The sequence below is a fragment of the Phasianus colchicus genome, chromosome 17, assembly GCF_987193195.1.
Source record: "Phasianus colchicus chromosome 17, bPhaCol1.hap1.1, whole genome shotgun sequence".
Lineage (NCBI taxonomy): Eukaryota > Metazoa > Chordata > Aves > Galliformes > Phasianidae > Phasianus > Phasianus colchicus.
Window position 1 is genome coordinate 3564038 of NC_143452.1, and position 24954 is coordinate 3588991.

Sequence of the window (24954 nt, forward strand, 5' to 3'; positions counted from 1 at the left end):
CTTCAGTCTTGTGCTGCTCAGGGACGTTTTGTATCCAGGTACAAATGATTAATTGATTCACTATTCATTTTCAGTAGCATTTTACACCAAAGTCTAAAGCGTGCACACATTTGTAATGGACAGAGCTAGGGTCCCACCTTCCTGATAATTTCCAGTGCTTATCAGGGCTACAACAGTTTCCATACCCTACTCTCTGGGTCCATGAGAGAAAACTGTGATTTGCACTGCCTCTGACCCTGCCCACTGCTCCAGATGTTTGCTAGGGGTGGGCTTGGGGCAGCCTTTCCCATCAACTGATGTGCAGTGCCCAACACAAACAGGCTTTGTTCCCCACCTTGTTAAGCAAAATAGCTGCAAAAATATCAAGCAGTGAGAAAGTATGAAGTCAAGGCTGATTTTTGGCTGCAAGCATGCAAATAATTCTCACTGGCAGACTCCTACTGCTGCTGTTGCTTACATGAATCAGCTCTGCAAGTTTTGAGACTAATTTTGGAAACTGCGGGTTGGGAGTGATAATTCCAGGTTACAAAGACACTCCAACTGTGTGTGTGTGTGTGAAAATGAAAAGCAGATGCAGCTTGCTGAAAGAGAATGGATCCCTATCCATCCCAGACACTGGAATAGCTCTTGGTCTGAAAGCATGTAGGATGAGGTCAGAATTTTGTACACATCAGTCCATGGAAAATACTGTCATTGCCTCAGTGTTTTTTCATCGTCCACTTTTAAAGTAGGAATCCCAGTGAGGTCTCAGCATGAAGCTGCGTGAGCAGTGGCAAGCCTTTGCACGCAGGGTGCAGGGAGAGATAGAGGGGAACGTTTTGTTCTGGAAATGTGAGTGCAGTTGTAAGATCACTCAGGATGCAAATACTCAAATTTTCTTCTGCTTCCACGGAGTTCAGGAAAACATGTGGGCTTAGAAGTTATCGGTCCCACATGCGGCTCTGAGGAAGCGATAAGAACACAGCACCACAGCACACCCTCTGAGCCCAGGGGTGACCTTTTAAAAGAAATTGCAGATTTAATTTTTTTTTTTTTTTTAATGAATTCACATGGAGTGCAAAGATCAAAATGTAACGTTTTCCTAATGCGTTCCGTGCAGTTTTAAATTACTTAAGCGCCGAAATCATTCTCGGCTGCTTTATCCTATTCTTGTTTGGTGCTCTTCATTGGGAAGCAATTTGCTTTGGTTATCAGGGCTGCCCCCAGCCCACCTATCTGCCTCACTGATGGATAAGGGAACACTGCTGCACAGGACACTTCACCAGCCTAGCTCTCTTGAAAGGGAGAATCATGCTCACGCGGATAAAATATCATTCTAATGTTCCTGGCCTTATGCGCTTTCACTTTTGGGAAATCCAGGATGATTTTTTTCCCAAGTTTAACTTTTGTGACTAACGAATCTTGTGTCAGTCACATATATAACTTTATATAGGGCATACATATATATATACATAGCTTGTGAAGTCTACTTATATAAATATGTATATACGTATATATAGAAGTGCTTGTGTGAATATCTAGGTACGTAAATAGCTTTCATGGTACTTCCTGTAGGGTTATCCAGCAAACCCAAAGACGTGTGTGTTATCCTGGGAAGTGTTAGCCATGATGGATGTGTGCTGGAAGGATCCCTGTCAACAGAGACATGGGGTGCTGTTGCTGCTTTCAGTGCAAAGGCCACAATTTCATGGCTTTGGAATTTTCTCTCAAACCCTTCCAAACTTCACTGTGTGCTGATACCTCCGATTCCCTTTGCAAGCACTGTGAGGATGCAGCTCAACAGGTGACAGCAATTCTATTTTTCTTACAACCTCACTTCCCTGTTCACTATGGGAAATTACAGAGACCAAACCCAAAACCCTTTCCTATTTTTGCTCTACCGGTGCTCATCACCACAGCATTTCCAGCAGGCCACCTCGGGTCAGTGCTTGGCCTTAATTTGTGGCCCTGCTTTTGGAGCAGCAAGTGCACGAGCAGGAGGGGCTGTGTTTGTTTGCAGCACTGTGTGCATTGCGTGCAGAGAAGCACAGGAGGCGACCGGCTGGTAAACAGAATGTAAATTTCTGAAAGCTCTCTTAAACCTGTTCAAATCTCTGTGCTGTGTAGATAAGGCCGAGCTGTTGTATGAGCTGACACAGTAGGAACAAACTTCTGGCGTATGCACAGCAGTCACAGCAGTGGAAATTGTAAAGCACCTTTTTTTCTTTTTTTTTTAATCAAGGTAGCAGCAAGTTTGAAAGGATGATTTGTGTGGTGTGTTTGCAGTAACACAGAAAAAATCAAGAGGGTTAGGAAGGGAAGGGAGGAATCTGAGCACGTGGGAACAGTCTGATCTAACCAACCTGGGTGCCTCAAATGTCATCACTACCTCAATTACCTTCCAGTCTCAAGTTATTACAGATTTTAATGTCCTTTAAACGAGCAAAACCCCACTCTTCCCTGATGCAATTCTTCCTTCCAGGAAGTATTCACCTAAAATTGGTGCCTAAACTGACCTTTAGCTTTCTCCTGGAGATAAAAATGTACGATGAGCTGGAAGCGGGCGAATCTGCTTTTCTGCACTGGGACCTGTTTGGGTTGGTACGAGCACATCACAGCAGGCAGCTTGGGGTTCTGCCAAACCACGTTGGTATAAGGGCTTTGTTTTCCTTGGCTCCGCAGCCAGATAGGAGTCTAACAGACATAAAAACTTCAGAGATGCTGACTTCCACCCAAAGCTGAACGTGAGTGTATTTTAGCAGTGTGACTGCATTAGGTTTAAAACATTTTGCAGCAAAGACATGCACAGAGCAAATGTCCCCACGTGTGTGATGGTGCGTGACTTAGAAAAAATGTCAAGGTAAAGCGCTTTACTCCATGGCTTTAGTCCTAAAACAAAAACTGGGATGTTGGGATGTTCTCAGAAGATGGAGAGAGCAGTACATAAACTGGAAATGCTACTGAAATAGTGGGAATCAGGAAAGAAAGAGTGAAAGACTCAGAGCAACTCCTTCAAGAACCATGGTCCACAAGCAACTCCTCCATATAGAAGATCTCCTTACCCTACTGAACACAGAGCAGGCAAAAGAGAACTTTGCTCCTTCGATTCTACCTTTGTGATCCACCTGGCTGTTGTGTGTACATTTGCTGCTGATGGAGAGCAAAGCTGTACCAGTGCTGCCTGCTTCTTTAACATGGGGCTGTCAGCCCATGGGAGAAGGACCGAATGAGGACTGCTGGGCTGTCCTGGTGACTTCTGAGTGTGGCAGCTAGAAGTGCTGCTGCTGTGGAGGTAGGGCAGCCATTTGAAGGAGGTACTGAATAGAAGCACGTGTATTTATCTAACTGTGGATACTTTAAAACGTACAGACACAATATCTAATTGGACAGGAGGTAAGGTGTAGGCTGTCCTGGTGTGCCACAGCATCTCATACCACTCTCTGTACATGCCTGATGCCACTGATGCTGCTGTCACTGGGGCACTCTGCATTCCCCAGCCCCTTCAGTCATGTTAGGAGAGAAAGAGATGCTAATAGTGAACTAATCAATGTAGTTAACAACAGAACTGCTTGCCTCCAGGCAAAGTTTTGCTAGCTAAAGTTTTGCTCCTTTCAACTCAATGTACTGATTAAACAATGGCCAAAGCAGAAAATGTCTTAGTTTTATTTTTAAAGAATATAAACAATGGCATTTTATAAATCCAGCAGTTTTCCTTTGTCCAGAAGGAATGAGAGCTTTGGCTTCCTCCATCCATGAGATGCAGTTGCCAAGAATTGCTCAAATCCTCTCCCAGCTTTGTGGTCCCCACAGCACGAGTGCTAAGAAATAAAACCCTTCTGCCATCATCTGCCTGCTTTCTGTTTTGAATACACTTCCAATTGCAGGTGTGAACAGCAATTGGAGATGAGAACATTGCTTAGCTTTAAAACTTGCTGGCTGACAGCTCAGCCTGGCTTCCATCACATGTGGTCAGGTAATGAGCTGATTCCACCAGAAAATATGGGGTCCCACATCTGCACTGGGAGGGCTCTGCTGAGCCTCCTGTCCTATAGGAATCTTTTTTCATTTTCTGCTGATATTAATTTGCTCTGCCTGGTTAGAAATGTTAGACTCTGCACAACCTTGTTTTTCCTTTTGTTGCTCATTTCTCCCAACTCTTCACTACACATGAAGGGAGTCATGGAAAAACCCATTGGGCTGTCACTCTGAACAGCCTCTGTATCCAGATGCTAATGATGGGAATTTTAGCATTATATGGGTTGGTGGGTAAGCAAGAATGATGTTTCTGCACTATTCTTTGTTTTAAATCATTGCAAGCCTTCTGAAATGCCTGTTTTCCAAATCATGTCTCCTTTTGGTGTTGATGTGTGAGCATTAGGAAGGGAAAGCACTGGTGAAAATCAATTTTGAAAATCAAACAAAGGTTTCTGCCATTCACTTTACTGAAAACCCAGGTTGCTTTCCTTCTATTAATTCTGTAAGTGTATAGCTACCTATTACCTCAGAATGCAGTGCCTGCAATGGAGTTTTATAGACCTTTGGCCCCATCGCTATAAAAATCTTCCATGTTTTTGCCAAATCTCCCTCAGAAAGATTACTTTTGCTTTGAAGATGCCAATAAAGGAAATTGCTTTCACAAGGAAAAAGCTGGGAAGACAACCCTAGACCCTTCATTTGGCTTCCCTCCAAACTTAAATGTATTGAAACTGAAGAGCAATCCTAAATATTTGATAAAACATATCATGGTCTGGACAGCAAGATCTCTTGGGGCAGTGCTTCATCATGTCCCAGTGCCTCCTCACCATTCTCTAGTTTTTGAGCAAAAGCTACAATAAAAAAAAAAAAAAAACAGCAAAATTCACCCAAGCACCTGAGCTGGGTTGTGTTTGGCAGCGGGTGGTGGCTGGCAGTGGGAAAGGGTTGAGCCAACCTGCTGCTGGTTGGGAGAGATCCCATATGGCAAGGGGCAAGCCTGGACTTCATCTCTGGTGGCCTTGTGCCATTCTGTGCTGGCAATGAAACAAGGATTGTTCTGTTTCCTTTTTTTTTTTTTTTTTCTTCCTGTTTTTTCCTTACCTCAAATCCCTTTTGTGCAATCTTAAGGATAGAACACACCAGCAAGCACCTGGAGAGTGCTGCCTCTTGGCATAAGCCCATAAGGAGGGGTAGACCGTGGGTTGTAGCCTTTCTGCACACACTGGAACAACAACAAAGCAGGATTTTGGTTTAAGGTGAAAAAATGAGCAAACTTGGAAAGTGAGTATGAGCTGTGTGATTAGCTGAAAAATGAGGCTGTGCAAATGAACACAAGCTCACTTGTGCTTTTTGCCCAGATTTCCTCGATGGATCTGAGAGCTTGAACCAGCATCGTGAGCCCTGGGCAGAGTGAGAAGTGATACAGAAAGCAGCACCCCTGTTCCTCCTCTTGCTGCTATTCCTGTTATGTTTTCAGCCCATACCTTACACCAGGCAGGCAGGTGACAGTGTGGGAGTGCTTCCATGGCCACTTGATTGAATTTAAGGGAATTCTGACCTCCTCTAACAGCAGCCCATGGTCAGTCTGATAAATCACCCAAACATTGTCTCAGTGCTAAGAGTAGATGGGTGAGCATGGACTCACTGCTGCACGTATACAGGTATTTTGGCCTAACCTCAGGCAGTGAAAAGTGGCCCTGAAATGTCTTGTGTCTGCATGGAAGGAGCATCAGAGCTGGGCTGGGATGGCTGAGATAAGGCACACACAGTGCAGGGAGAGAGGGGAACCTGGGCAGGAGAATGGGGAAAGTTTGCTGGGGGAAGCAGACTGACACAGCAAAATATTAGTCCTGCTCTGTGTCTCTCCAGCTTTATGTTTGTGTGAGAAATAATAATCCTACCCCTCCTCTGCTCTGAGGATTGGGACATATTGAATAATACTGTTTCTCACTGCTGAAGCCGCTTGATTTTTTTCAATATTTTTTAGTTTACCTTTTATTTTGGAAATGTTTGAATATGATGGATGGCTTGATATTTTAGAATGTTTGGCTGCTATTTGACCACAGGAAACATTCTGTGAGCAGTGTTGTAAGAAGGCAGGAGGACTGATAATACCAGCAAGTGTTCCACTCCCTCGATACAGGAGTGAGCGGTGAGGTTTTGACACTGGATGCCCACTAACACATCCAGTGTCGAAACAGAGATGTAGCTCCATTCCTTATGTGAATTACTGCATATAAGCAGGCAGTTTCTGTCCTGTCTCCTTACAACCACTGCGCTGGAGGCTGCAGGTGCACAGAACCACCTGGGACCATGCTGAGAGCAGCTGGGCCCTGTAGCTCTCAAGGCTTCAGATTAGAGGAAGGGGCTGCAGGAAACGCTGAGCCCAAAGCAGCAGGCTGCAATTTAAGGTAAGATGCTTGAGTTCACTGAGTGTGTGAGATCCTACAGCCTGGGCCTCTTTTCTGTTAAAGCTGGTCTAATCTAACCAAGAGATCTGGTGTCCTGGAAAGTATTTAGGAAAAAGTGGATACCTACGCATGCACATGGGATGGGCTGTTTCCCCCCATCCATCTAAAGCAAATCACAGACTAATTTAGGTAAAAAAGGGACTTCTGGAAGTCTCTCGCCCCACTTCCATGTTAAAGCTGTGCCAGTTTCGAGATTTAGATCAGATTGCTGCAGACCTCATCCCATCCACTTCTGAATATCTCCACAATGGAGAAGTTACAGGTTCTCTGGGACAAGTTCCAGTCATGCCCTACTGCTGTGAGTAAGTATTCTATGTCCAATGAGTTTCCTCTTGCAAGCTGTGACTGTTGCTTCTTGCTCTTTCTCTGTGCACCTCTGAGAAAAACCTCTCTCCATCTTCTCTATAACCTCCCTTTAGATTCTCTATCACTTTTAAATAGATCTGTATAAATGCTTTGTTTCACTGTGGAGTTTACTCTTGGTGTTTGGCTTTCCTTACCTTATCATCTTCAAATTCTGTTCTTAGCACCTTGTTATGCCAAAGCTGGTATCTTGGTTGGACGTGCAGAAATATCTGCATCCCCTTGACTTCATGAATCTGTAGTTATCTGCTTGATGGCATTGTGTGGAGCTGCGGGGCTCTGCCCTTGGGGAGCTCTCCCAGAGCTGCACCCTTGATTGTGCATTCATCAGATCCTGTGTCTTTCTGGTCCAGGGCACAGTCACCCTCTTTTGAGGTCAGCTCAATCAAATCACTACTATTCAAGGTTTCAGAATGCAGGGGCAAAAGTTCTCTTTTGATATCATATTCTTCAGTGATAACGGCAATACCTTGGTTTTCCTTGTAGTTATCAAGATGCTTTTCTGTATGCATCAAAGCAATAATAATTTGCCTTGTCTTCCTTGAGTAATGATTTTGTCTTGTACTTTTTTCAGTTACATTTATCTTCAAGGCATTGATTTCATTCCTTTTTAAATTTTTTAAAGTTCTTTCTCCTTGGACTTATTTTGTGGTGATTCTGAACAAATTATACTAGCCTTGCAATTATTTTAAATACACACTATTTTTACATGTAGTACAAAAAAAAAAAAAAAAAAAAAAAAAGGTAAAAACCTTAGGCTAAACTATTCTAAAGGTAACTTTCCATGCACTCTCAGAAGGTTTTTTTGAAATAAATACTGATCTTATATTATTATATTACTATATTATATTACTGATATTATATTACTAATCTATATTACTGATTAATAGTTTCAGTGAATATATTAACTGTAGTAATTGATTGTTTCCTTGTTCTGTGAAAAGTGTTTGTTGCATATTGAATTTAGTGGTATTTAAGAGTATGTGATATAAAAGGATTACGTGATTTGTCACAAAGCTTGTCCAAAGCTCTGCTATGAAGATACAAGTCTAGATGCAATAGAAAACTTGGTGGCCTGAAGTGAAATGTTTGAAATGCTGAATTTTCTGCTGTTCTCACTCACCCTGTGTGGCCATGGAGGGGATGAGCCCCGATGGATTGATGTTTACAGCTCCTACACTGAACCTGAGCCACGTGGTGTTGGCATGCTCAGCCCAGCAGCCACAAGCAGCTGGTAGAATGGTTTGGTGTGAGACCTGAAGGACTCCTCCAAAAGGAGGACTGATCAATCACAGCTCAGTCATTTGGAAATATGGTGCAAATTCCCAACATCCAGCTCTCCCTCACCTGTCATAGGAAATGGGTGGGGGTTGCCCAGCCCCCCTGCTCCAGCTCATCTCCATGAAGGATGTAGAGGCTCAGAGAGCATGCATACACAAGGAAACCTTACTGTAGATCAGATGGTCACATTTAATTTTCCCACGTTCTGAAGCAGAAGATTGAGCCAGCAATTTAGTTTGCTGTGTCTCTGGAAATTGTGCTCGGCTCCATATGCAGCTGATGAAGGCCAAGCAGAAGGGTTACAATGAAAGAAGGAAGGAGTGCTTCTGTGTGCATGGGTTTGCTGAGCAGCTGTTGAGTTTGCTTTTGATTCTTTAGAGCAGCAAATTTGCATTCATAGCATACAGCCGACTGTGCATTAAGTCAGTTTCTACAATCAGTGGAATAATTTATTTACATAAGTTTGGTTTCCAGGAGCGTGTAGCGATGCGAATGCAACCAGATTTGATGGGGACTGGAGCCATGCTGACTACTTAGATGCAATGGGCTACACAGATTGTCAGGGTAATGACCTTAGCTACATGCTGTCAGCATAAGACCATACCCCACCTCTGGGACTTGGGGCTGAGTGGCCTGGAGGCTGTGCAAGGTTGCAAGAGACCTCCTGGACCTTGAGAATGGCTCACAACATCTACACAGCTCTCACCAGGAGCTATAGCAGAAACAAGAGAAGAGGCTGTCACACTCTGCTCTGTGCTGCTGTGACCTCACCTTGAGCACTGTGTGCTGTTTCGGGTACCACAATGTAAGAAGGTTGTAAAACTATTAGAGGGCTCCAAAAGGTGGGGAAGGGTCTGAGGACAAGGTGTGTGAAAAGCAGCTGAGGTCCTGCAGCCCGAGGCCCGGCCAACTTGTGTGTTGGCTGTGGAGCTCCATCCAGGTGGCTGCTGTGGTTCCTTGCAGCTGCAGAGGCTGCCAGGGACATTAAGGCCGCAGCTCCTCAGCCTTCAGTGCCCAGCACTGAGCAAAGGCCCCGAGGCAGACCCTCAAGTACCCAGATGGAGAAGCACAAACTGGTTTTGTTTGTTTGAAAATTGCTTAGTTTTGTTGTTGTTTTTTTTTTTTTTAATTGCTGGGACGTGGCAGCCTTGGCTCTGTGTACAGACTGGGGGACGAGGGGCTGGAGAGCAGCCCCACAGAAAGGGACCTGGGGGTTCTGGCTGGCAGCAAGTTGTCCATGAGTCACAGGGTGCCCTGGCAGCCAGAAGGGCCAACCATCCCCTGGGGTGCATCAGGCCCAGCGCTGCTGGCTGTGCAAGGGAAGGGTTTGTCCTGCTGTGCTCTGCCTGAGGCCTCACTTGTTTTGTGAGGCTGCCAGCTGCACTGGAGAATGTTCCCAAGTTCTTTTTTTTTTTTTTTTTTCTTTTAATCTCCTTCATTACTTTGTTCTTTCATCTCATTTATGCTTTATGTAATGGTTATAAATGTTTCGTTGTTAGATCTGTTTAAACATAGTTCTGTACAGTGCAACCAGATGACCACGAAATCCTATCATTTGAGATGTAACGTTCACTGTAATAATAGCTACATCGTGTAACTTGTGACAGTGATGGTCCTAGCTGTCATATTAAGAGAGACACAAAATGTGACAAGCACCATGTTTTAATTCTGTTAAAAAAAAAAAAAGAAGCTTTAAAAAGTGTATGTCATGAATTCACATCCATTTGAGAAATTCAGCAGAATTAGCAGTGAGAGCAATTAACCCATTCATACCTAGAAAGGAGGTATTTAAAATAAAGTGTATGTTTGTACTTCAGCCATCTACCTAGAGAAGCTAACATACCACTTTCTTTTCTGAAGTATGGCCATTATGTCCAAAAAGAGCCCAGTGAAGTGTACTTTCAGTATAAAATGAACAAAGTCAAAATCTGACTAATTAAAGAAACTGCTGTAAGTCCATCCTCATACGAAGCACTGCTGAAAAATGCAGCCTGCTTTCACCCTGACTGGAAACAAGCACACGTGGACTCACTTGGCATGGGATTCTGCATGCGCCAAAAATGAGAGAGAAACAGAAGCTCCACAGGGACTCAGAGTTCGCTAATTTGCTTTACATTTCAGATGTTCTGATACCATGGTGATGGGCAACAGTAGAAAGGCCTAAAATAGAGTATAAGTGTTTTCAACAGCTTTCTCCTACTAAGTGCACTTCATACTATCATGAGAAAGTCCTCTTGATTTTTTTCCTCTTTCCCCCACTTCAAGTAAATTGTCTAGTACCTAAAAGGTCATTTTGAAGAACTTTGCTTTTCTATAAATTACCGGATTTTGTAAAAACACTGAATATAAGTGACAATCTCTTGTCTGACTGTATTCAGTGTCTTACTTTTAGACTTCTAAGAGAGAGCCTTTAACCATTCTCTCAAAAGAAAAGGGACGAGGGAGAGAGGAAATACCGCGCTGCATTTTTCTTCTGAATTTTCTATGTTTCTTGAAGAAGAAAGGAATGACTATCCCGGAATAATTAGTGTAATGATAATAAAGAAGACTGCAAAAAGGCTTATCTTCTAAAAAACATGTTTGTTTTTTCCTTCTGCAAAGAGTGTTTTAAATGGCACCCTGTCTGCTGTGTGAAGCTTCTTGATAGAGTTGCATTTGAATAAAAAGCGGCAGTTTTGTGGGATTTTGCTGATCTTGTAATTACTTTTCCCCGGCCTTCTGGAGCTAATCGGATGCCTGACTTCAATAATTTTGAAGGTATTTGAGACTAGTATGTTACTTGATGGAGCTCAGTTTATTAATGCTTCTGTCTACTTAAATCCACTACATGATCCCAGTGGTGACAAACTGGCAACCACAATTAGTGCCAGTAATTGAGAAGTAACATACTGCTCATGTAGGGCTGGCTTCCAACCTGCTTCAGACCATGCAGCCTCTGTACAGAACACTGGGTTTTTAAAGGCTAAATTTATAGCCAGATCATGTCACCTTCTGTTACAGAGGCACTCTGTGCATCTACAATGTGCTTTGGCTCTTGCAGGAGAAGTCTTCTACCTGAAAATTTCTCCTGTACCTTTCAATTTTCCTCTCCACACGCTGGATACATTTTGGTGTTGCTGTGATGCTCAATGGTCCATTCTAGTGGAATAGTAAGATGCTTCCTGGCTGCAGCTTAAAAGTTGCTTTAACATTTTTCTGCACTAATGTAGATTTTTTTTTTCCTACTCCAGTGATTTTCAGTTCTTAGCTCCTCAGGCTTCTGTAGTTATATTTTCCAGAGTCCTACCAAAGCTAGAGATCTCTGTGGGTCATATAGCATTTTCAGCATCAGGTATCTTTATGCAGGAGTATCTTTTTGCATCATCCAGTGCTGTCAGTGCTATCTTTCAAGTGCTGATTGGCACTAAGGTGCAGTTGTTTGTGCACTCATTGCCATATTACTGTGTGTGCAGAAGAGCAGTGTGAGATTCAGATCATGAGGTCGCCATGTAAAACCATGTGGGGGTTGAGGAATTGAAAAGACAGTGAAGGCAGGAGGATCCTTTCTTTTTGCTTCAGTTTAACTCCTAACCAATCTCTTTGGTTTTCCGGCTTCTACAGAGGTCCAGGCAAGAGCAGAAGGAGAGCTCTCAATTTCCACTCATGATTATTCCATTTCAGATATAATTGAAGCACTTTGTAATTTGCTCCTAAAAAAGGACAGGGTCACTTGAGCTTTTGTCACTTGCAGTGACTGCTTTGTTAGCTACTCTTCGTTATAATACCATTTTCAATAGTATGAGGCTTGTAGAATAATCTGCTGCTCCAACATTTTTGGGGGCAATGCTCTACTTGCTTTCAGGGCTGCCAGTTTTAGCAGGTGATGAGAATTCTCTTGGGAAATATTGGAGCTCAGACTTTAACAGACCGATCTGTACCACAGTGGAGTCTTTGCATTGATTTGCAGGGACTTTGCTTCAGGCCTTCAACTGATGCAATTTGGGATTTTAGAAAGTGGGGGATCTATGAGAATTACAGTTTGCATTTCTTCCTTGCACACACCCATTCGGAGAGTCCCACAGGTCCCGTAACCATGGCAACAGAGTACCAGTTATGGATTTAGCCATGCCAAACCGTGCAAAGATGGGATATATCAATAACCCATTTTAGAGAAAAGGAGGTGAGAAAGATTAAACGATTTCTCCTGATTAACGCATGCAGAATAAGGCACTGCTGGAAAAGGCAGCCGAGCTGCTGTAATGGCTCGTTGCTGCTCAGAAGTGTGATCCTTCTCCATCCTTCCTTCCTGCTGACAGGCCACCAGCCCTGCTGCATGGTGGCCCGTTGTCTTTCTGAGCCACACAACACCGTTATTTGTCCATGGTTTGCTTCTGTGTAGCAAAGGGAGCAGCAGAGGGAGGTGAGGAGTGGAGGTGGGCTCCTGCCCAAGGGGCGGCAGTGCCCAGCATCCTGTCCCTTCCTCAGGAGTCAAACAAAAAGCTTTCCTTTTCTGAAAGGCTTGGGTGGAGATATAGGTCATAATGCAGATCCAGTTCTTTCTCACTCTTGGCATCTTCTGATATGTCAAGTGACATGCAGAAGCCCGCTTAGTTGGTGCCTTGCCTTGAATTACTGCATAGCTTGCAGAGTAGTTGCCATTTATCACCAGTGGAGCAAAACCTCTTGCTGTGCTGTTACTGCTGATGCCACCTGAACCCATGGGACTGGTGCTACGAGCACCTGCAGCTCCAGCAGATGGTGCCTGCAGCCCCCTGCTCCCCTCATACTGCTCATCTTCTGCTTGGCCACAGCAGCTCCAAGACCCCCCAGCTCCCTTCCTCTGCTCCCCAGGGTGCAGACAGCTCATCTCCCCGGCGTGTGTTTCATGAGACGGCATATTTGTTATCGATTAATTCCGCGCTGGAAGTACACCCATCATTCTTGGCAACATATGGCAACTAATCTGTCCTTAAGCAGTTAATTAGGCACCATTTGTATGCACATGTCGCCCTTAGCTCATTGCAGATCCTGTCGGAAGCTGTTTGTTCTGGGCTCTCGCTTTCCTTTGTGTGGAAAAATGAGATGTTTCTTATCCATTGTCTTCGTGTGTATTCTTCTTAAAGAACAGAAGTAATGAGGCGCTGCATCAGGCTGTGAGGCTGGGATAAGTGAGCTGGGATAAGTGCAATCTGGTCCAACAGTGCTGGCCTCAGACTGGGATGTGGGGAATGCAGCTTTTACATGATTATGGGGCAGGGGCTAATTCGGCAGGAACTGCCCTCCCTGTGCACTGGGAGGGGCAGAACTTTTTCAGGCAAGGATCCACTGCAAATTTTCAAAGCGAAAAAACAAAAGCAGAACACAAAAAAATGAAAATATGGAGCTGTCCAAGACTGTAAATGCGATGTAGATGTTAAAGATCCTTTGCCTATTATTATTATTTATCGTTTTGTATTGCAGTCATCTCTGCAATCTCAAAACATTACTCGTTTCTGTCAAGCGCCCTCTGTATAAAGGGCCATGAAAGTTTGAGGCTGGCGTTGTCTTACTTTTCTGATAGAAGTGGGGATGCTCAGCAAGGTGGGATGATGTGATGTGGGTTGTTGGTTCTATATGTAGAAACCGACTGGGTTCTGAAGTGTCAGATCCAACTCTGCATCCAACAGCTGCCTTTCTTCCCTGGCTCAAATTGTAGTTTAGTGTCTTGTGTCTGACATCTGGAGGGCATTCTAACAATTTCAGAGGAAAAAATGTGTAATGGACAATCAATAAACTGCTTGTTGGGGAAATTTTCTCCTACTGGAAGGGTAGAATCAAGAACTGAAAGGCATGAGAAGGCTTCTCAGTGCTGTTCATCAATTATCACTGCTGTTCGGCTCCTGAAATTGAATGGAGAGCTCAGTGTCTGACTTGGTTTGAAGGCACGGAAAGCACGTGTTGCTTCATTACTCCAACTTCAGTAAACTCCTTGTAAGTCTATGACAAATTACTAATCTGACTGCAATTTTTCATACCTGTCCTGCCTCCATTTTGCTATGCTTTCGCTGTGATTACTGAAGATTCTATCTCACAGCATCTTGTAAATGATCTATCAGCCTTATTGAACGTGTGGATCCCTCCTGTATTTGATGAGCTAAGTCCATCCTTGGATACTTGCCTGCAGCTGAGTTGAGCACACATGTGAGAGTTTTCCCTGCTGCTCAGTGCAGGAGGCAGATTGCTAAGTTCATAACGAAAAGGTTCTGAATTCCCCCTAGCAAGTCGGACTTTCTCCTATACTTAATAACAGCAGCTGTGTAGTGTTTCAAATAGTTTCAGACTTTCCTCTAGTGTTTACTGTATTCTATTACAGTTTAATGTTCTTTTCTTTAGAAACAAGTATAAATGCTATAACTAGAAATAACACAGAGCAAAAGCAATGTTGTAACATGACTGGTTTGTTTAATCTGTCTTTGAATGTCTCTTCCCCCATTACCAGCCTTGTTAAGCCAATCTAATTTTTGTTTCCTTCCCACTGTGATTGCTTTTTTTTATTGTGTACAGATGATAAATCCCATTTTTGCAATGTAATGAATCAATCACAGACTTCTGTATGGATTCTTCTCAGTTCTTCCCAAGAAAGCCTGAAACCTGAAGTGCAGCAGGAGCAGTGGCACCTTTAGAGAGCTTTTCATCATACTTGCACCATTGCTACTCATGAGCCCTATCTGAATCCAGGTCCTGCCAAACTGGGTAAAATACACATTTAGCAGGAGAATATTGCAAGGACTTTTACAAAGGCTGTGTACAAAAGAGAATTAAGGTATAGGGAAAGACAAATTAATGTGAAATCCATCGAGGCAGATTGTCTTGAAGTTTTAGACGAGCGAATTCCAAATAACAGAGAAAAAGCAGCAAGCAGCAAACCAACACCACAAGGCTCCTTCCCATGTTAGGGACAGATAAATGAGATAGAAAGCATTTTTTTACAGCCATCATTTTGGCATCCCCTGGCTGCTTGGGAGCAGCTAACGTGCTGCATCAGTTAGCAGAGAGGACAGGTTTGCTGCTTTTCAGGGTTGCCCACTCTAATGGGCTTGCTGCTCTCTGATTGTGTTTCTGCTATTCCACAGCAAAGAGATCCTGTGGGGAAAGAATGGATGATACTAACAGCCAGCAGTTATTGGTTTGGCTGACTTTCTCTTGTAAGTGTGAAAGGATGGGACCAATGCTGTATTGGCTATGAAAATAAAGCCTTACAAAATGAAAGGTGACAAAAGTATGTATTGGAAGAGTAGAAACTCCTTGAGATCAAGGAGAACAGCACAAAATCAGGAAACCCTCAGTCATGGTAGGAGATTCTGTACAAAGGGGGTGCTGAGTGCTGAAGTAAGTCATGTTTGCTGCACTGCTGTAGGGATGAGGTGGTTTAGAAGGACTTAGAAGTAAGCCAGCCCTGAAGGGAAGGGAACCATCTTTGGAATTAACATAGCAACAGCTATTTGTATGCCAAAGTGACACAGGGAGGAAACTAAAAGGCCAGAGGCTCGACAGAGAAGTGGGCTTCAAGTGCCATCTGGGGAAAAAGTGAGAAAGAAGAAAAGGAGGAAAAGGTGGCGGAAGGAGGGAGGTGAGAGGTTGCTACAACTTGAAAAAGACATTTGAAGTGCCACTAGATTAAATGAGGAAGGGCATCAGGGGGGAATATTTTGCTTTGTCAGAAGTTCTGAAGAACTGTGCTAATAAAGCAAGGTGAGCATTAAGGCCAAGGAGGCCAAAAGTGAGCAATGAGACAGCTCTGCTGTTCTGACAGATGCATGGCCCTCCACCTGCCATGGCCTAGGTGTGGGACAACGACTTGGAGTAAGGCATAAGATAAACAGCAGTACAGGAAGGCTTTAAATTATCAGGGATCAATTTCTTTGACATAAATAAAGTTTCTTTAACCTGAGTTCCTTCATGAGTCAGCACTTCTGGCTGGAAATGGCTTACAAAAAGAAAAAAAAAAATAGAGAAGTTGGACATGATTGCAGGCAGAGAAGGCAAATTTAAGAAAATCAGAGATTATGTAGAAAGAATGGGAAGAGATACAATTCTGTAGTTAAATGAGGCTACATAGTGATTAGTCTGTGAGCAGAGGCAGAATTCAGTTTGTTGTTCCCCAGATGATGGTTTCAAACATGCTGAGTTCCAAGAGTGGCTCTGCTCATTCTCTCTATTATAGGCAATGCATGCTTTATGCCAGGCTGCAAAGGGACTGGGCTTCCTCAAACTCTAAATAGATCCACTCCTGTGTGGGAGGGTGGAACAATGACACTTGCCTATTAACCCATGAACTTAGCATAAGCAGGGACTGACCTCCACTGTGCTAGCACTTAAGTTATCCAATTTTATCTCATTTGCACACATAATTTGCTGCCAAGGTGACATTACCAAGTGCTCGTGGTGATGAGGATGTGTTATTTAGGGCAAGGGAAAAAGAAAAAAACATGAGCTGAAAATCTGAGCTGGAGATAAGATTGTTTGAAAGGACAATGAAACAGAAAACAAAAAGATAATTGTAGGGTAGGGCTTGTTCAGCCTCCTTTTGAGATGCCTGTAGGTCATGAAGCTCTGTGGCTCAAACTGCTTTTGTGATACCCACAAGAGTTTTTGGAAAGCTTGCTGGAGATTTCTGTTGGATTTCTTTCTGCCATGTAGTTTTTAAGGTTTTGTTGTAGATTTCCTTGCTTGTTTTCTATTCCTCAAAGATGGAGAAGGACTGACAGCACTCTCCAAGTACAAGGGCTGGCTCAGGATTGGTTCAGACTGAGAGTGTAATCACATCGTTTCCTTCTAATTTCTGTACTAAAGTCCTTTTTACTTAATATTACAACCACAAAAGGTTTGAGGATCAGAAGGGTTAAGATTGGCTGCCATTTCTGTATCCCTTTGAGCTATAAAAATGAATGGGGAAAAAAAGCCTTTTTTAAAATGCTGAAATAAGTCCTAATAATTTTACATATTTCTCCTCATTTTACAGCATTAGCTATGAATACTTCTAATGAGTCTTTTTATGAAAACCTCTTCTGGTGTGGGGGGAAGTTATTAAGCCTCCTACAAAGGGATTTTATGGTTTTAATTATAAACAGGTAATGGAGTCTATGTAAAAATTACCTTTTGACTTTGCAATAAAACCCGTTTCCCCCAAGGTAAGAACTCCATAAAGAGAGCATCGCACAGCAAGGCAGTGGAGAAGTCGGCTCCAAAATCAAGAGGTGCCTATTGAACAGCAGCTTTCGAGAAGCCCTGGAGATCCATTGGCCTTAGTGTGGGTGCCTGTGTGTCATCCATAGCCCAAGGAAACTGCAGAAGGTAATGCAAGATAGTGAGGTTTTTCAGACTGCTCTGCTGTGCTGCATTATATCGGCCTCAGGACTTCTGTAACATGGTTAATTATCACAGGACCTCCCAAAAAATACAGCTGGTGACTGATGCATAGTGTACGCACTACTTCTCTACTTTGAGCTGCCATGGTTAGGAAAAATGCTCTGGGTAATTTTCCTACACTTATCTACCTTAGCTTTCTTACTGGGTTTGCCCACTCTGCAGCAGGAATTACTTGCATCTGAATCTCAGGCAAAACTCCTGTACTGAAAAAAGCTTTCTCTTTCTGTGCTGTTCCCCATTGTCTTGCAGCAGGTTCTCAGATGAGAACTGGGCTGCCTCCAGAGCTGCAGGTTATCCATGAGACCCCTGTGCCTCAGGGTCAAAGGCAGAATGAGCTTCAAGTGCAGAAGTGCTGGCACTGGGCTGCACAGGGCTGGGGTGACGGTGATGTGATTAGGGGCAAAGCAAGACACATTGGCATCTTCTAGAGGAGGTCGTTCTGTCTCTTCCTCCCTCTCCTTCACATCTCAAGGAAACCACATGAAGAACAAAGGAAAAATGCTTTGCTCTTTAATTACTGGTCAAATTAATTGCTGTGCTAACTGAGCAATATGCTTAATGTATTTGTTTCTTTTTTGAACCCTTGTTTTTTGTTGTTGTTTTTTTTTAACTTGGTCTGGAGAACTTGTGCACTTGAAGTCCCATGAGGGAGAAGGATGGGGCAGCCTCCTGGGGATGGGGTTCCTGCTCCTCAGTCAGGGCCCTACAGCTGGTGGGAAGCACTCAGCTGCTCTCTCCTGCTTCATCACAGCAATAGAGTGAGTATGAGACTTGCTGCTGCTTCAGCTGCTCTGCTGGAGTCAGAGATCACCACAAAAAAACCTTTTCTGTGAGCCCTGTTCTAAAGAGGCAAGTCAAAGTTTGAGCTGTCAGAACAGCCAGGGCTGGGAGTCACCACCTCCTTTTTCTCTACTTTGAAAGGAACTGGTGGTTTGCCTCCTGATGTGCAGTTTGTGGTTGTCTGATTGTTAGAGGCAGTATTTGCTTGGCAGTATTTGCTTGGTCCCTGAGCTGGCATCTAGAGCTGAGCTCAGCCGTGTGGTCCTGCAGGCTTCTCGTGACCTTGAGGAAGTTGTTTCATTTTGCTTTGCCTCCTCATCCACCCCTCTTCCTTCTTTCCTTCCTTCCTGTCCACAGGGAGGTAAGTTCTTTGATAAATGAGTTGTCTTTTTGCATAAGATCAAATGATCTAAAGAGACTGAGTTACTGTGACTTAATGAGTTAATTACGTCACTTGTCTGTCAGCAGCAGCGGGCTGTACGTGGGCTCTTAGCTCTCTGCCAGGAAATACAAGCATTGGTCTAGAATGCCATAAATAGAATTACTTCAGCTAAGAGTCTTCTGCATTAGAAATTAGGAAATAAAGCAGGAGGTAGAAAGCCCCCGGAATTAAAATGTTTATAGAAAGCATGAAACTTCTTTATTTTCAGAGCACAACGCTGGTGTCCCAGCACACATCTCCATTGCAGAGCTCAGTGAGGCAGTGGTGGGAGCTCATCTTGCAGCAAGACATCTCAGGGGAAAACGGTGTGTCGTGCTCCCAGGCTGCCAGCTCTATAATGAAACCAGTTTTCAGGTGGTTGAAAACTATCTGAGTGAGGACCCTTCAACAAGAGGGGTAAGCCAGTGCACACTAATGGCACTGGTAGCACTCTGGTGCTGATGGTACCAGCCATTGTCATGGAGTGAGTAGCTTCCTGCAGGTGTCGGGCTCCTTCCAGGTCTCTGGGGATGGATGTCACACTCCAGACCAACTGTCTACACCGTGCACTTAAATTAGCTAGTTTTGACTAAGCTGGCCAACACAAGTTTTAATTGCCTTCTTGGAGCTGGAAAACTGAGAAAGGTAGAGGTGAAGAGGGAAGAAGTAGCGTGAAACTGGAGTCTGTAATTTGCTGTCTTTTTGCTCTCCTTGTATGTAATTTATAAGGATATATAGACTGTTATGGCTCATCTGTATCCCTCTAATCATTAATGAGCTGCCTTTCATGTCTTAAAGTTAAAGTCATGAAAGTAAAGTGTGTTTTCTACTGCAGGTCCATTTCCATTCTTTATACAAATGTCCTAATGCCCTTTATAATGTATTTGCTAGAAATCTTGACAGCATTATTTGTTTTGTTTTTCTATCTAAATGCAATGTTGAGTAGAAAAAGGCTCATTATCTTCCTATTTCTGAAGAGGATTCTCTGCCTTTGAAAGGTGCTCTCTTAACAGCCCTAGAGATAGGGAGACATACAGAAGAGGCAAAGCACAGTTGGGCAGCTCGAGCCCCCCTTCCTTGCTGTTGTGCTGAAGTGATGGATGAATGGTACTTTGCTTATCTGTCCTGGACTTGTGGGTTCAGCAACCAGGAGGCTCATTCGCACCTCATCTTTTCCCTTGCTAACAGCAATGCCAGATGAAAAGATTTCACCAAATCTAGGGAAAGAAACGTTTTGCTTTTTACAAATTAGTTTCCTTCTATGACTTTGAGACAGTTGGCTCGTAATAAGGTGACCCTGGTATTCTTATTTGTAATAATCATACGAACCACGGAGGTATTTGACAGTTAATGAGCCTGAATCTCCACAGTACCAGCCTCTCTTTTAGATTTCTTGAGGTCTCCCTCCCATGGTATTTTTGTGACTGTCTCTGATGCTTCTTTGCTTTTTCGTATTCTGCTTTTTCACTCTCCAGCAAGTGCCAATCCCCTCCAGTCACCATCTGTAACCTTACTGTGCCCTTGGTGATTCCTTCAGGTCCGTTCTTCAGTTCCTGCACAAATCAGCCCATGTGTCTGTAACATGGGAGAGCTTTGGTCAACCAAAGGTCGAACGCGACTGCCTTAAAACAGGTTGTGCAATTTGATTTCAGTGAGGTTTAACTGAACTCATGTCAGTACTTTATCTACTGCTATGACAGTCATTTTAGTTGCCCGAAATACAGAGGGTGTAGCCCAGAAATCTGATGCTAAGTTGAGGCTTGTAAACTTCGGCTCTCGCATTTCCTTCCTTTTTGAGAAGCCTGTCATTGCATACATGGTCAGCCCAGGATAGTTTTCTGAGAAAGAAGGTGAACGTGCAGTTGATTTTTGAATCCCAAGTTTCCTTATAAAAACCTTTGTTTCCTCATGAGACAAGGAATCTGCTACAAACAAACAAAAAACGTGTTAGAGAGAAATGGGAAAGCAGAGAGCAAGAAGTGAAAGGAGGGTAAGAAGGCAGAACATTTTGAGTATCTTTCTCCTGTGCTAAAACTGCCCTTCTCCAAGGCTGGAGCAGCTCTGCGCCCAGCTGCATCCTGGCTGCATGATGAAGATGGCTTTAAGCCTCCATAAGGTCTGCCCAGGGCTCCTGGCAGTTGTCTATTAGATGGAGCTGACAGCTGATCTCCTCCTTGCTTGTACCATGTGCACGTGCTTCTTTTGTGATTCTCTGTGTTTTCAGAGAGCCTTCATAAGCACGTTTAGGGTATCATTCGAAGTCCTTTGAATTCAAGAAGGGTCTTTCTTTTTCCTCCAGTGGGCTTTGGCTGTTGGGATTATTCCTATTTCAGAGCAGGTTTACTTTCTACTTAGGAAACTCCTCTGCAGCTTTTCAGATGAGGTGGAAGAACTGATATCTACATCTCAGGCCTCTTCCTGGGACTGCAATACTACTGTATATCAGTGCCAAGCTGCAGATGTTTGAGGAATTAAGAAGGAAAAAGCCATTTTTCTAGAAAAAAACCTCACATAACGTGGTCCAAGCTCAACAGACCACTCATTATGTTCAGGTCTTGTTAATCTCATTGGGAATCCGCTCTGTATTTTGTTGTATTTCATCAAAACACAAACCTCCTGGCTCCCACTTAACCAGCAGAAGGGTTTGGATTTATTTTCTCTTTCAACACATTTACCAAGGGTTTTTAAAAACTCGCTTATGAGTTGTAAGTGTGTAGGGTCTTGTGAATTTATGTCACAGGCTCGTGTTGCTGAAATCTCATTTTAGAAGAGTCCTTTCCTACATGTATTAAAATCATTGGATATATGTCTTTTTCCTCCCACCTATTTTTCTTATTTTCAGTCATCCTGTCTGGTCTGCAGAAGCATTAGCTCTGCGATCCTCTTTGCGCAGCCACTTTGGTTCAAAGAAATGCAGATTGGGTTGCTGCTTTACTTCAAAGAGCAGAGAGCAGGCAGGAAGGCACCTTTTGTGCAGTGAGCTGCTTGCGTGGCTGACAGTGCTTCAGTACCTCAGCAAATGTCTTGCACCTGAGAAGATTTCTGTTACCAAAACGTACTTATCTGTTTTGATTTTGACAATTAAGCACCGCAGTGATTTTGGGTGTGCACTGTTGGAAAAATGCATCTTGATGGAAAAAATATTGTTCCCTGTTGGACATTTTCCTTTGTTCTCCATGTGCCAGGCTTCCTGCCACCACCCGGGCATCCCTTCCAGAATTCTCTCCTCTACAGAACCTGTGATGCCCCCAGAAGCCCTGTCAGTACTATTTAGTTAGAGGGAAATTTCCCTTTTTTGGGGAATTATTCTATCTCTTTCTCTTTGCTATTGTAAGGGAAGCTAACAGCATACGTAGAAATGAATATTTACCTGCTATAGCATTTATATTCAGGTAGATCTCCAAGTGTGATTTATTTATTTTTTAATTAGAGAACAAGTGGTTGAGCTATGTTTTATTTTTTTCCTTCATCTTACATCCACAGCCGAACTCATCTTTCATAAATTGGGTGTTTACAACTAATGGGATAATATTAAAAACATAGCAATTGCCAGACTCGGCTGAATGGTGCATCAGATATGGAAGTTTTTCACAGCTTTGGAGCTAATGAGTTGTAGACATTGGCAAGTACTGACTTTTAAAATTAGAACTACTAGAGTTCAAAAGAGACAGATGGCTTTATTTATGAAAAGGGATTTAAGGATCACACACAGAAGACTCCATAGAAAGACAATGTGTTGTCGGAGACCATATATCATGCAATGTGATATTTAAAACAGTTAAAATTAAATTCCCTTTTCATCGTTGCTAGCCAAACCTGATGCAGCTGCTTTCTTTAAAAACAGGAATCTTTGAGCCTTATTTTTTCCATATAAAATGAAAACAAACAAGAAACAAGAAGAAACTTCAAGAGGTCACCTCTGGATATGTTGTAAAGTTCCCACTGGGTGAGACTGAGAACCTTTGAACGGCTTTCTGTTAGTGCCACCGTGCTTCTCTTCTTATTCCATGTAATAGCTGCTGTCTCAAATATTGGTGACTCAGTCACCCATCCTTTGACTTATTTCCAAGTTCTTCTTATTCAATATCCAAGTTATATGGAGCACATTGTGCCCTGATAGAGAGGCTGTGATGACAATTGGCCAACGTTGTACTTGGCCATCGCTTTGATGTACAAATTCAATTGAAGGCTTAGGTGGCCCAGTACCACTGGGATGGCAGTTGTTCTCAACTGGGTAACAAAACATGTTATGAGGAGGAGAGGAGAAGATGTCCAATGATATATCAAACGGTAGTGATCAGAAAATACTGGAGACTAATGTAGACACTAATGAATTTTTCACTCATGAGCTGCACCAAGCTGGGGAGATTCCAATGGGATGGAGACCCACTGCAGACAGGGCTTTGAAAGCTGCTCTGTGAGGAGAGGCAGGGGATAAGATAGTACAGTGATGGGCAGTAGCAGTAAACTTGTGCTTTATGATTTCAAGTGAGGAACAAATTATAATCAAGAATATTACATATCTGTTCATGCTCTAAGGGGGCAAGTTCCTCTTAGGGGAACGTATTCCTCTTCTGCTGCTGCTATTTTCTTTTCCAGCTTTGAGAGTGACTCCAACAATCTCTTTCCTGTCAGCACAGCATATGTCTCCTCTGCTCTGCTGTTATCTGAACAGAATATAAAATGGAATCTATTTCCAGAAAGCACAGCTAATGTTAAGACATGCAGAAGTGCAAGGCACAGGGAAGAGAACATCCCAGCAGTTATTTGACTTTCCTGAATATAGTGTGGCAGTCCAAATATTCATTGGGTTCAGAATGCTCTGAATAAGCAGACAGAATCTGAGCTGTTGTGTTATACAAGGTTAATTGTTTGTGTGTCTCATAGCCTTTGTACATCAGGGTTACACTTACATTTGTTTGGTTCAATGCCTGCATCGCCCAGAAAGCTGGGCTGGGGAGCCTGGACGGTCTTGCTCCCCCTTAAGGGTCTCTGGCACAAAGGTTGCAGTTTTTGGCTACTTGAATGACAAAGATCATTTGCATAAGTTGTTTTAATGAAGGACAGAGCACTGTGCCTCAGCATGGGTAAGATGTTGACATAGAGGTGTGAGTTTGGTGGAGGACATCAAGAGAGTCAGAAGGTTTTGGAACCTTTGTTCATTGAGACATTGAAAGCTCAGCTGGAAGAGTTCCAATTGCCCCTCTGATAACACAGGGCACCCACAGGATCTGCTGCCAGCTCAGAGCACTGAGAACTCTGGGCTGAATGGTGGATGTTCTGTAGGAAAGCAGAGTTACAGGTTGGTTGCTGCACTAGAAAATGAGACTTGACACTGCAGGGACAGTGAGCTGCAAGTAACTGAAAGGAACGATCTCTTGGGCTTGGCCTTCTGTTATCTTTATTTAAAGCATAATTTAGTTCCTAAATATGAACTCTTTTTACTTCAATGTTAAAACCAATATGACTGTCAACCTTAACTGTAGCTGAGAATAAAGACAGTAATAGGAAAATGCAGGAGATTAGTTTGAGATTGTTTAATTTCCAGCAAAACTCCAGGAGAGAGGAGGGTTCTTCTTATTTTAGAACTATGAAATTGAGACGGTTTTTTGTTGTTCTTGTGGTTGTTGTTTTGTTTTTAAACAAGATTCCAGCAGAAGGGGATAAAAATGAAGAGAAGTGGCTGACTCAGGCATTCTGAAATTAGCACCGAAGCTTTCTGTTGTAGCCCATCATTACTCTGTGGACTTGGGAAGCAAGTAAAAAAAAATTGAAGTATTAACTGAAGATGCCACTGTAACAAACTGTTCTGTTATAAGGGCTAAAAAACAGCTTATTTTTATTGGTCCTTACACATTTTTATTTTGCTACTCATTTCTTGTTATACAAGGCATAGCTCTCTAGAGAGAGAGAAAATAGACATATGGACAACCTTCCGACCTGTGTTTGCTATTTAGACTTTGTACACGTGTTACTGTGCTACATGGATTTGTTATACAGTAATAAATAATATAATAATATCTTAGATTTATATAGCACCTTCCTATTCCCAAAGATTCCAAAGCACTTTGGAAACAGCAGGACTTAATTGTCTTCTCACTTTGCTTTTATGCACTCTTGACTTCAGGGGAATTACTCATGATTTACACTAAAAATATACAAGAATTGGTTATCTTCCCTCTGGAGCATGGCTAAGAGGAATCATAGCAATTATGAAAGATCTCTTAGAAGCATGATAAGCCATTTAGGACAAAGAATAAAAGCAAATTTATTTGGCTTAACAGAAAGAAGTGCTAC

The 24954-nt window shown here is 43.0% G+C and overlaps 1 long non-coding RNA gene across 1 annotated transcript in view; it reads left to right on the forward strand.

Moving 5' to 3' along the window:
- The first annotated feature begins 12028 nt into the window (after positions 1 to 12028).
- LOC116235170 (uncharacterized) overlaps positions 12029 to 24954 on the forward strand; it is a 58396-nt gene continuing 45470 nt past the window's right edge. Inside the window, exons 1-2 of the long non-coding RNA XR_016471918.1 lie at positions 12029 to 12228; positions 17219 to 17381. This is a non-coding gene — a long non-coding RNA (uncharacterized LOC116235170). The remainder of the gene's footprint in view (positions 12229 to 17218; positions 17382 to 24954) is intronic.